The sequence below is a fragment of the Vidua chalybeata genome, chromosome 1 (assembly GCF_026979565.1).
Source record: "Vidua chalybeata isolate OUT-0048 chromosome 1, bVidCha1 merged haplotype, whole genome shotgun sequence".
Taxonomy (NCBI): domain Eukaryota; kingdom Metazoa; phylum Chordata; class Aves; order Passeriformes; family Viduidae; genus Vidua; species Vidua chalybeata.
Genome location: NC_071530.1, coordinates 60,272,680 through 60,286,172, shown reverse-complemented (window position 1 = coordinate 60,286,172; position 13,493 = coordinate 60,272,680). Strand labels below are relative to the sequence as shown.

At 35.8% G+C, this 13,493-nt stretch overlaps 1 long non-coding RNA gene across 1 annotated transcript in view; it reads left to right on the top strand.

The window, feature by feature from the left end:
• The window catches only part of LOC128795308 (uncharacterized), a 126,457-nt gene extending 115,031 nt beyond the window's left edge, over positions 1 to 11,426 (top strand). Inside the window, exons 2-5 of the long non-coding RNA XR_008433482.1 lie at positions 1,267 to 1,384; positions 1,516 to 1,612; positions 3,235 to 3,335; positions 11,282 to 11,426. This is a non-coding gene — a long non-coding RNA (uncharacterized LOC128795308). The remainder of the gene's footprint in view (positions 1 to 1,266; positions 1,385 to 1,515; positions 1,613 to 3,234; positions 3,336 to 11,281) is intronic.
• Positions 11,427 to 13,493: the final 2,067 nt, after the last annotated feature.

The window sequence follows — 13,493 nt, the reverse complement described above, 5'->3', positions numbered from 1 at the left end:
TCAACTAGCAAAAGGCAGGGCTCCTTGAGGTAGTTAGTAAAGAACTAGAAAGTTTCAATGAGAGGGACTAAGCCTCTGGCTGGTATTACCAATTTCTGTTTAATACCAGTTTAACAAATAAAGAGTGACTCCTCTTCTGCTTGTCATACCCAGTTTGTTAAACTTCTCACATAGCTCTCTCCCACTTTCCATTCAAATTCAGGAATGGAACCACAGTACTTTAAAATGTTTGCAAATAGCTCTCATGCTTCACCAACCTCCCTTCTTTCTGCCTGAGCCTGAGGTAATGAGTTTAGGTGCTTGAAACTGCTGCATTGAGGTTGTGGACTCCCATCTGCTTTGTTGCCAGCTTAAAATACCTTATTGTTATAATCTCTTGATAGTCAGCCATCAAACTTGCCAGCTATTCATTTAGGGATAGGAGGAAGAGGCAAGAAGCACTAGAATGTTATCTTCATGCACACTAGGATTTTCATTTTCATTTCTCATCACTGCTTGAACTGTGAACTGTACATGTGCAAAAAACTGCAATTAAACAACACAACTCCTGACATGTCTTGAAAACTAGTAACAGAACTGTGTGCTGGGACAGAATGGAAAATATAACTCTAAAAGCTTGCCTGGCATTCTTCTGCCTCCAAAGGCATAGGAGAGAGCCTTTTCCAGAAAAAGATATGTCATAGCTTTGCAGCTTTGCTCTGGTTGAAAAAAATAGTAAGGCAAGTATTTTCTTCATCTATGCTTCTGAAAAACTATTCCTAGTAAGGAAAAAAAATTATTAAAGCTGTCTTTTCTATTATACCATGGGTATAATAGGTGACTGTCACAGCCTTAATATATTAAATTAACATGCTTTATGGAACCCTAGGCGATTCAAAAGTCATAAGTATGACTTACAAGAAAACTAAGCAGTCTTGCCCTAAATGACTAGATATCTCTATTTCAGAATTGATGTAACCCCTGCACTTTGGCTAGGGAAGACTGCAGATGCTGAAATAATGGTTCACCATTATTCCTTTGTTTCACATCAGAAAGCAAAAGTATAGCAAAGAAAAAAAGTGACCTGTTCATGTGTTTTTAGAACAGTTATGTCCAGTGAAATAAAAGACTATTTTCATAGCTTCTCATATTTCTTGCCAAGTGAGAACCAGCATATTACATTTAAATTTTAGGAAAGATATGAAGCACAGTTAAGTATAACTATAACACTTTTCAGAGAGGGTAAATATTTTTATATATGTTGGTTGTCTTCATCTATTCTTGCAGGGAACGCAGTAATCAAGATGAGACTATTGGTGGAAAAGCTCAGAGAACATGATGGGAGCTATAAGAGAAACATGGATCCTCTCTCCTGCATAGTGGAGGCATAAAGCTGCTTGGAAAAGTACGTTTGGAGAAACAGAAAAGGGAAATGGAAGATTTTCAGAAATATGGGTGGATACTGGATGAACTTGCTTTGTAGCAGCAGGCACACAAAAATCCCAAATTAAAATCCTACATCTTTGTCTTTTCTAGGATTTTTAATTAAAGGGGACTAGAACAGAGAGGAATAAAAGGGTCTCATGTCCGAGCTTCCAGATCCAAGGAGAAACTCCCTCTACACCACATGGAGGTAAATGTTTTTATCATTAATCTTCTCATTACCAAATTAATCTTCTTGTTGCTCTTCATTGGCAAATGCTCTGACTGCTGGAGCTCTTTTGCACTTGTGTTTGCAATAAGGTTCTTTTCTTTCCCTCCTAATTTTTAAAAAGGTCTCAGCATTCACATAGACTGTAAGCATCTATCTTGTCTTTTATTTTCATTGCAAGAGATAAATCTATATAAGAAAATACAGGCAAAGCAAAGGATGCTTTGATATTAATGTTTGCTGCTGTCAAGTAGATTTTCTGGAAACTACAGGGTAGAATATAGCAGGAAGCATCTGTGTGATGCTTCTGTGATGTACTGGTAAAAAGTGTTTAATAACATACAATTTTTATAATTTAAAAAGATTTAGTGCTTAAACTGTATAGTTGAAGATGTCCCTGCTCATTGTAAGAGAGTTGGACGAAGAGACCTTTTAAAGCCCTTTCAAAGCTCTTTCCAACTTGAACTATTCCATGATTGTATATAAGGTTTTGTTTCATATTTATAATCAACACATACTGTTAGACATCCCCTCAAATAAAAAAGGGCTTTTCCTTTTGAAGAGTAGAAAAAGGTTGTTAGAAAGAAGTAGCATTAATTACTAGAAACAAAGAGGTAGCAGAATATTTTGCTCAAAAAGAACAGAAAAACCCCAAGCTATTTTTAATGACAACTTGCTACTTGGTTTATCAGTGTAGTTTTATTTTGTTTCTGTAAGGAAAAAATAAATTCTTCCCATTTCACTTGTCATGATATTTTAGTTACTTTTTGCATGAAAAGGCAAATATTCTTTTCATAGCACATGACTTTGAGAAGCTTAACTTTTTCAGTTGTCATACTGCAACAGTGCAAGGTCTTTGAAGTGATATTTCCTGTTGTAGGAATTCACTGTTTTATTGAATAAGTCTCAAACTGACTTCTTGTTGTCTTTTTGTACAACAGCTAAAATTCATTATTAGGCATCAAAAACATATGAAAAATATAATTCAATTTATGAGATGCATTTATAAATGGTTTCTCTGATGATGTTCTTGAATTCCAAAATGAATTATGCTTCAAATCACAACATTGCTGGCCAGTGGAAGTTTCTATTGGAAGATTTCTGGGTTTAGTATACCATTCCTAAATGATGTTATCATGTTGTACTGGATAGTACCAATAGAAATCACATTTCCTTTACTACAAGAAATGATCTAAAAATTCACAGGCCACCCTACTTTCTGAGGACTAAAAAAACACTGGAAAGATGCAATTCTGGGAAAAATTAAAGATTCACTGTATCTTTGCTTATATCTTGGAAAGGGTTGAAACATACGCACTTGTTACCTGCATGCTAGGTAGTATGATTACTTTTGAGTGCATTTTTTCATGCACTGTCCCAAATGGCTCTGCAAAGTTATAAAGATATTATGAGAATCAACTGTCCACTGAAGTATCATGTTCTCTAGACTTCAATGTCTTGTATGTCAATGGGGTATAGAGGCAAAGGGAAGGAATTTCTTAGATGGGTATGACTGGGAAACTGAGAAGTCAACTTTGTGGCAGGGAGAGTAGAAAAAGAGCAAGATATAAATGTTTTCTTCTTTTTACCCTATTTTTAATTAGGTACTTGCTGTTCTGGAGAGCTGTGGAACAATTAATGGTCTTGAATTGAGATCTGAGAACTTCAAGGCAAGTTCCTGTCTATACTGACTGTCCTAAGCAAGGTAATCTGCTTGACATTCTGCTGTGAGTCAACTTACTGAATTTTGTGTTTGAGTGAGTGAAAGCTCTCAGTCATTATGGGTTCCTTCTTTGGTAACAACCCCTGAAAAGAGCTGAATGGAAAACAAATTTCCTTCATGCAGGAAAAAAAAAAACAAAAAACAAAAAGAAACAAAACAAAACAAAACAAAACAAAACAAAAAAAAACAAACAAAAAACCCAAAAACAAACAAACAAACAAAACAAACAAACAAACAAACAAAACCAAAAAAAAACACCAAAACAACATAGAAGCCATATATTTATGACAGGACAGTTTTTTTTGGAGAAGATAAAAATGGCATTTGGCTGGCTGGTTTTCCATCAGTGGATAGACTGTCTGCCTCTTCAGCTTCCTAGGACACTCACCCTGCCAGTCACCTGTCAGCCAGGCCGACTGAGAATCAGATTGACTGTGTGAAGGAGTGGGGATCTTATTGCTTGGGAAGCCACAATGGATGAGTAGCTGCTCTGGCTTCTCAGCTTCCACCATGGGAAGACATAGAGTCAGGATTCACACGGTTCATGAAAAATTAGAAAAATAAAAAAGACAAATAGGGTTAGATGTTGCTTGTAACCAAAACACAAAAAAATTTTCTCCCCAAAGATTTCCAGCTAAGACTCCCTGAATGATAAAAAAACCCACATGTAGATGTTTTGTCAAGTAATAAATATCAGAGGTCAATATATTGAGAACTTTTTAATTTTAGAATTGTTTCATGATAAGGGTGATGCTATAAGTATAAACAGTCAGGTAAGCCAGACATGCCCAATAATTTTATTATCTAAAATTAAATGCAGACTTCTATTCTGTTAAAATGAGTTTTCTCAAGGGGAGCTCTATTATTCAGAGCAGAAAAGGAAGTAACAGAATTCTTTAAGTGTTGGGGGAAAAACTTTATTGAATGTACATAACAGCAAAAAAAAGTCATTCTCACAGGTCTATTAGAGTACATTCAGACTCTTAGAAAATCACAATTATTGACAGACTTAGAAGACAAAAGATCTGTATAGAAAAAAAACCCTGCTCTAATTATTGGATAGCTTGCAATTAGAGAAAAGCAAAATCAAACTGTTCATTGATAGGTAGTGAGCAAATATAGGATGAGATGTGCTGAAAATATTGTTCTACTGATTTCAGGAACTATAAAATAGGAGTTTCATTGATAACATGGAGTTACACTTAGAAGCAATTTTTGTTGAAGACGGTTTTTGTTAAAGACGATTTGTCAAAAGCAGGTGTTTTGTCTTCATTTTACATCATGAAAGAAGGAAGGTCTATCATCATAGTATTTGAAGTGATATAAAAAATTATCTAATGAAAGTGATTTGTCTACTGCTACATTTTATATTACATTATAGATTCAAGTTTAGTCATTAGGCAGTTTCTGTATCAAGCAGACATTGCAGTTTTCAATCACAGCAAACACAGTCATGATAGGCCTTAAAAAGTAGCTCTGTTAAAGTAATGCTATTTGTAGCATTAGAATGCAGTTGTATGTTCAACTGTAAACCTCTGCCCCTAATTCTATATCATAAATCATAGCTGAAAAATACAGGTGTATCTTTCTACAGTAAATTTTAAGAGTACGCAAACCATGGGATGCATTTTTAGCTTCTGGAGAACTACAGTCACTTGAAGAGACCCACATCAGAAGACACAAAGTATGGATTTGGTCCTGTGTTAAAAAAAAAAAAAAAATTCCTAGACACCAAACTGTACTGACAGATAGTCCTTGGGGCTTTAGGAGTCACTTGGATGTTTGGACTGATAGATGCAACAAAAGTTTTCTTGGTGCTTATGTGTATCTTGGACTTCCTTCTAACCCTTAAAAGCAGTGACCCACACATTAGGCTCATGCAGCTTTAGTGAATCTGAAGTGGTTTGCAGTAGCATTATCTTGGATTGTCCTGGAGTGGGAGGAGAGGATTGTTCATCAGAAAATGGTTAGTTGGTTTTCTGCTTTCTTAAGGCAGTCTGTGCAGTGTGGAGTCCCGGGAAACCAACTTGTCTGCTGCCCAGGCATAAAGTCCTTCAGCAAGTGAGATTGAGCCATATATTCAAACAAATACAAGCCAGCACTTCACTTAATGTGTTTGTTAGATTTCTCCCCCTTTAGCCAGCACTACTGTAGTCTTTAAACAGTGCCACAGAAGTACACTTCCACTTCAGTTAATGGATTTATCAAATACCTTATTTCATGCTTTCTGCTTTTGATTTATGAATTTTGATCCCAGAGACAAGGACCCTGTGAGTATTGATTGCGGAAAATGTCAGACTAACAGAAGTTAATTTCGCTTGAACATGTGGAAGTCTGTGATTCTCTGACAGCGCTGTCTGTGGAGAGCAGGCTGTCACCCAGCCCAAGCAATGCCACGCCATCACAACAGCCAGCCCCTCCACCATGTGCACTGGGATGAAAGTGGATGTGGGACTGGCAAAGGGGTCAAAGGAAAGGATGCCTGGAGTCAGGGCAGGAGAAGAGGGAGTAAGCTGCTGTGGATCCTGTCCCTCTGTGACTCCCTGCACATGATTGCAAGGCACCTGGTGTGACTATGAAATGTAACCCTGCCCCTAGAAAAATACCTTTAATTTTTTCCCACTTGAAAGATTAATGTCACTCTAGATAATTCTAGAGTTTTGGATAAATAATGGTGTGGGAGGGATATAGAGGGAAAAGTAGCAAAAAAGAGATTCTATTGCTTTAGTTTCACTTTAAATGGCAAAGCATTCAGGGCATGCTGGCTAATATGAAGGCAACATAAACAGGTAAAATGCAAAAGGAATTTTGTGCCTGTGACCATGGGAGGAGAGGAGAACAAAGTCCTATGGGTTTCTCTCCTTAATCACCATACTTGAAAACAGAGAAGTGTTAGGTTACGTAATGACAGTAATATTTATTTAAACAAGACTTTTAAAGAAAATAGCATGGATTTTATTTTTATTTTTTAAATCTGGACAGGGACACATTAAGGAAGTAGCCTAGGTTTCATCTTATTTAGATATTTCAAGAGTAATAAGGCCAACTGTTCATTGGCTTTCACAGCTGAAAAAGATGTTATTACAATGATGATCATCTCCCAGTCAAAAGGTCTTTACCACAGAATATACCTATGTTGCTCCTCTTCGCCTTTGGGAGAGTTGAATTTATCCACACATGGAAGAGGACAAACAGATCATCATGAGACGATTGTTGATAGAAGGGAGGATCCGAACGGAGGTTGCAGGCCAACCACGCCAGAGTAAAATATTTACCTCTTCAAAGATCTTCCCTTGTACTCCCCTTGAAAAGAAACTGAAAGGCTCCAGACAGAACTGTTTCAAGATAAAAAAAATAAAATTTGTACATATCCTACATAGATGCAGGTAGGGATGGATCATACACGTACATGCACACATATAAACACCTCAGTGTGTTTGGATGTTAAACCTAATTTCAGAAACTTCTCTTTTGGGTTGATTCTTTCTTTCTTTCTTTCTTTCTTTTTCTTTCTTTCTTTCTTTCTTTCTTTCTTTCTTTCTTTCTTTCTTTCTTTCTTTCTTTCTTTTTCTTTCTTTCTTTCTTTCTTTTTTCTTTCTTTCTTTCTTTCTCTCTTTCTTTCTCTCTTTCTCTCTTTCTCTCTTTCTCTCTTTCTCTCTTCCTCTCTTCCTCTCTTCCTCTCTTTCTCTCTTTCTTTCTTTCTTTCTTTCTTTCTTTCTTTCTTTCTTTCTTTCTTTCTTTCTTTCTTTCTTTCTTTCTTTCTTTCTTTCTTTCTTTCTTTCTTTCTTTCTTTCTTTCTTTCTTTCTTTCTTTCTTTCTTTCTTTCTTTCTTTCTTTCTTTCTTTCTTTCTTTCTTTCTTTCTTTCTTTCTTCTTTCTTTCTTTCTTTCTTTCTTTCTTTCTTTCTTTCTCACTCTCTCTCTCTCTCTTTCTCTTTCTCTCTTTCTTTCTTACCTTCTTTCTTTCTCTCTCTCTTTCTGTCTTTATTTTTTAAAGGGTTGGTAATCATTGAGATTAGCGATTTGTTTAGTTAAATATCTTTCTGTAGCTGCATCACCTGTTCAGCTGTTTCCACTGCACTTACACCACTCACATCCAGTCCATGTGGTTTTGCTTGAGACTTTGATTAAAAAATGTTATCAGACATACAACATTTTAATCTAACAGGGAAAACAAAAACATCTTTTTAGTTTTGTGAAAATATGAAAGATATCATGGTAATACAAAAAGAAGCAGGGGCTGTACATTCTTTTTGAACTTTTTTTGATATAAAATATATGTATTTAATGAGGCACATTAATTCCATATTTTTTACTAGAAGGCCAGAATTGCATGTGGCCATTTGCATGTGCAATTTTAAATTGTATTTACATGTTATCCTTTAACAGCAGTTTGACAAAATCATAGAGCCTTTGTTTAATGGAAAGGAAAGTGCAAACAAATACTCCATCTCCTACATAAATACACAAAATCAAGTGCTTGGAAGCATGTCAAAAATATATGAATGTATTGCATATGGTTATATGGCTATCATGCATTTAAGTCTGAATCTCTAAACATGTGTGTGCAGCTGCATGTGTCCAAATTTATGTAGTATGTCTAAACCAGGCAACAAGGAATTAAAGAGAAGAGAAAATGTGCAAAAAATGTTTTTTTTTTTCCACATCAAACCGTGATACATACTGAATATAGAACTTATATTTAAAGAAAGAATAAAATTGCAATATTATATTCCAGTTTCTGTTTTCTAATACCTTAGCTAGATGGCTCCAAAGAATAATACAAATGTTTTCAGCTATAATATAACTTACTTCTAAAAATTATTTTATCAGTACAATTCTGAAAAGGCAAGGCAATATGGCTTAACAAACACAAGAACTGTAAAGAGGCTGCTCCAATAAAATATTCTCTTGCCTTATAAAACTTCTATCTTATTTGTAAAAAGCCCACAAAGACAAAACCTAAACATATTTTCAATGTGAAAGTAAATGTTATCTTCCATAGTTTGAACCATTTCATTTTTTTTCTTTTGTAGATACAATTCTTCTTCAGGAAAAAAAGGCCTGGTTTCTTAAGAGCTGTAAATTGCGCTTTTATAAACGGTGTTCATGGAAATCCCCTTAGTATAGGCATTGAATGCAGACAAAGCATAAGGAAGGTGGGATTGCCAGAGATGTCTGAACAATTATGAATATTGTTAGACATCTTATGTTTTGCAAACCTGTCATTATTTGACACATACTCTGTCTGAAAAAGAAAAATATTTTAATGTTAACAGCACCAAAAAGCACCACCACAAACCTCAGGCTATTATCCCTTCCCCGAGGGCTTCCTCATGGGAACCTGGAAAACGATGACCTACTGAGATGATGTTTTTCTTTTTTCCTTTACCTGTGAAGCTTTCTGTAGTGATAGCAATTTGAAAGTGTGGCTCTAGTTGGGCACTGCATCTTTTTTTTCCAGTTAAAGGATGGGTTTAACTTTATATCACTTGCAAGAAGAGAAAAGAAGAGACTAGCTACTTTAAGAAGCGGTATACATGATGTCTGCATCTGGGAAGATGCAGCATAATGTATTGACTCTATTATAGATGATTTATGTAGATAAATACTTGGTTTTAAACAGTTTTTAAAAAGTTGTGATTTTCAGTTTTAAGAAGACTTGCATAGGTAAATTGTTACCATCATGGAAATCTAATATAAACAAGCCTAGTAATACTATATAAAGAATTCTCTAAATATTAAGAGATAGGGAATGTGTGATAGTGGGGTGTTATTTAAAACTTTGCTGGCACTAATGAGGAGTGGCTAATCAAATCCCCTTTACTTGTATGTCATGGGATCATCTTAAATCCATCCTAAGGAAACCTCTTTAACACTGGTCTTGTTCATAATTTTGTTCTCTGGAAATAAATGTCTATAATTTTTAATATTTTTTCCTGTAAAATGACACACATAAATGGCATTAAGAATGTTGTTTACAAGGTATGTTTTTTTTTAGCAGTCCTTCCTCTAAAAGCAGAGATTCCCTATACTTCTAATATGTAAGCATTTAAGAGGCTTAAAATATATATCTAATATAACCCAGTAGGTCTAAAATTAATATCCTTTGTCATAAGTTTAAATCTAATAATTTTGGATTTACTGCAATAGCCTGCATTATTTACAGCATTAGCAATAGTATAACCCTACCATGATGCTGCTGTAATTGCAATTATGTGGAGATGTTTGAATTATTTTGTAGTAGTCTTCCAATTAATTTTCCTTTTTCCTTTCTCAAATAATCAAAAATGCTGACAAATTTGGAAAGATGTTTGCACAAAAATCTATTTTCCTCAGATATATTTTCCTTCAACTCTTAGGTGTATTTTTTTATAGATGCTCCTAGGAAAAAGTTGAATTTGAGATGCTGCTTAATGCTTAATTTTATTGCTGTTAAAAAATGAGTTAAAGAAATGCCCTTGCTTCAGAATGCAATTTCTTCCAAATAAGGTGTGAGAGGGGAGAAATTTTATCTTCTTTGAAATGCAGCATGAGAATCTAGATTTGAAAGCAAATCAGTCTAAAATAATAATTTCATTTTTTTAAATTTTCTTTGGCATTTTTGAAGTAGTTTAGGGCTTGGATTTTGTTTCTTCCGATTGAAGGAAAACTGTATGAATAGAAGGTCTAAAACCCTGACCCCAAGGCCCTTCACACTCAGGTGGGATACTCTCTTAATTTGAGTTCTAATGTACACATGTAGAATTTAAGCAGCCTTATCTTATACTTTACTTATTGATTTTGAGACTAAAATTTTACCTTAATGAGTAGAAAGCATCAGAAAAGCCTATTGCTAGAGAGATTTTAAAGTAGCATCTTTGAGTATTTAATATTTATTTCATAAGACAAGTATGATAGAATTATTCACTAGAATGGTTCTCAGGTTTCACATGATTTTTTTTATGATGGTCTGGTTTAATTCTTGTAAATATTGCGGCCATCTCAGACTCACACTAGTAAAACTAGATCTGTCTGGAAAACACCACTCTTCCTAAACTTGCTTAAATATTCAGCTCTTTATTAAAGTCTCTTGGAGTTTTTGTGTCTGTGATTTACCACTGTTTTAAACATGCTGTGGATACACGGCAAGATGTGACAATTTTCGGTCTGTTCTCCTCAGTGCAGGAGTTGTTTTTCCCATTTTGATCAGCGGTCCCTGGCAACAGGGAGCAGATAATGCCCCGGTCCCAGGCACAATGCCATGCTGTTTGCCCAGCTCCTGTCTCCTCCCCTTTTCCAAGATGCTGGTGTGGTGGGTATGGTTAACAGGCCCCACCAGCTGGTGTATCGGTGCAGACCTAATTGCTCATGAATGGTGTGGGGAGAGAGGAGCAAGGGAAGAAATAAAACAGATAACAAGCAAAGGAAAAAGTAGCACTGTAAACAAGCAGCATATTTTTTTTCCCCTTCACAGAGCAAGCTTTTGTGACTGGAGGCAGTACCTATGTGCAGCCTAACTTCTAATCCATATCGCAAACAGCTTCCAGATGCCTGAATCCCCACCACTATTCTGGCATCCCTACCCTTCACAGATGCCTATGAGGGGGGTCTATAAGCAAAATTGGGTGTATTTTACTAATCATTCATTTCCAATCTTCCTGAAGGGGAACTTTTATTAATAAACTCTTTTCATCTGTCTCTTTGATTAGGAAGAGGATAATCGCTTAGTCATGTGAAAAGGAAAAAAAAAAAAAAGATTGCTGGGGGGGTCGCCTTTTCTAACATGTGCTTGAGTGGAAGGAAACAAATAAAAACCACAGAACAATGCGGGTACTAAATGGTTCCACTTGAGCTTGAGTGGTGGAGGGAAGTCTGAATAGAAACTGGTGGCTGGGCTGGCCTCCCAAGGCAAGCAGAACTAATTCCTCTGATCTCGGCTACCCTGCAGGCAGCAAGGCACGTCAGCTGGACCTGGCCAGTGCAGCCGGCAGGTGCGCCAGCAAGGAGAGGATGGTCAGGAACAGGGCCCATCACCCACTCCGCAGGGAAGGGGTGGCTCCGTGCAGGATGCATGGCTTTCTGTACAGGTTGTAAAGTCGGTGAGAAGTAATTCAAGATTTTTCTCTCTGCTGTGCTTCATTCTCAATATATCTTCCCTTGTTACTCGGCTCAGGTTACTACACTCAGGCTTACTGCTGTGCTAAATCTTGGACTATTCTGTCTAAGGGAAATGTATGCTGTCTGGTGACCCCCAGCACTTAATTACAACAGATAGGCTGGAGAGATATTTTCACACTAAGGCAAGTTTGTCTTCCAAACTATGCTGTTCTTCAATTTAAGCCATGTCCTGGGTTTGGCCCACATTCAATAACTGATTTTAAAGAATGTAATACTCTAATTTTAATAGGTCGGTGAATTTGTGCCATCAGTTGGCATCAACATTTATCACTCCACTGACTCACCTAGAGCCCAGAGACTGATGATGATGGAGTATATTATTCACATGGGTTATAGTAATAAAAATGTATTTAATTAATTCAGTCACACCTATTCTGACTCACTAAAAGGTTTGAATAACATTTCTTTCTGCCTTCCACTCTTATTTTTCACTAACCAGGCTGAAGACTAATTTGCATGGTTGAGAAAATGTCAATTTTTATTAATGTATTTTTATTTCAATACTTTCCATATTTTGCAACACTAAGATCTCCAGAACAATTTTATGGAATGCTTTAGGCTCTGAGATCACAACAATATGATGTAGACTTTCACAATGATTTCTATACTTCAAAATGTAAATGTTAATGCAAAATTGTCACTTTATTACATATGTTCTGTAACACTGCATTTAGGTTTTCTATTCTCCATCGTCATAGTAGTTATTAATTCTATTTTTATTTCTAGGAACAAACCAGAAAGAATGGAAATTTCAATAATGAATTTCATACTGTTTTGAGGAACATATTAGTTACCTATTAACTTCAACATATCTAATCAGAAACTTAAAAAATTTTGATGTTTCACTGTTCTGGAGGTTTAATGTGTTGCTTTTACAAGGAAATAATTAATGATTAAGGCATATCTATTTTTTTTCTGCATTTTAAAACTGTCTGGGGTCAAGCATTTCTGGAAGAAAAAAAGACGCTTGCTCATTCATTGGAGATGGGGCTTTGGACACCTGGATAAAATTTGGTTTCTTGTCTGACTTCTGCAAAACCTGACTTGAAGCCAGGTTTTCCAGGTGAAAGCCCACTTGCCTGTTGATTACTCTGTGTCGATAAAGATGTATTTTCACCAGAATTTCCATTGAAAACTTATAAATCTGTTTTGAATCAAGAGGTATAAAAATGGATATGTTACTGAAAAGACCTGAATATTATGGACCAATTTAATCAATAAATGCATAACCAAATCTAATAATGTATGTATTAAATATCAGGAAAAAGGTTATTTTTCCCATAAATGAAAGGTAGGCTTCATATAAAACTTATGCTGGCATTAAAACAAATAATAGTGGGTTTTTTTAAAGCAATAATTTAATAATGCTTGACTTTTTCCTCAAATCTTTTACTTTAGAAATCTGTAAATAGGAAAGGACTTTTACTTGCAAATTTTATGAAGAGTGTCTGCCTCTTACTCATTGCCAAAGAGGAAAACTGGAGAAAATAGAATGTACACCTGAAGAGTCACTCAATTAAAAGGGAACCTGAGATCTTCTGTTATTTTTATATGAGGAAGGTATTAGTAGATACAGAGGAGAGCAAAAATAACATCCAGCTTGCATGGTTGCCATGCTGCGAGCAGGTTGAACAAATGTGGATGTAGCCTGAGCTGAACATGCTCCTCTCTCCCCAGCCCTTGCATGATGATTCTCACTGCTGTGAGGTATGGAAAAGTGTCCCCAGAAGGTGTCCATTGGCAATGAGTTACACAACATCCAACAGCTTGTGCTGCTTTTGGACCATCCATTACACAGTGTTTTTTTGTGACAGCTATTTTTCAAGGACTCCTTGGAAGAAATCAGCTGATCCCAATGTATGAGTTGGAAAGGGGACATCTAGGGTGAGATGTGAAGAGTGCTTCTTAATGCACTAAGCAAAAATCATTTAAGCTCCTGAGGGTCATAACTTGAATAAGGGTATTTGCCCTTACTGTTTTCT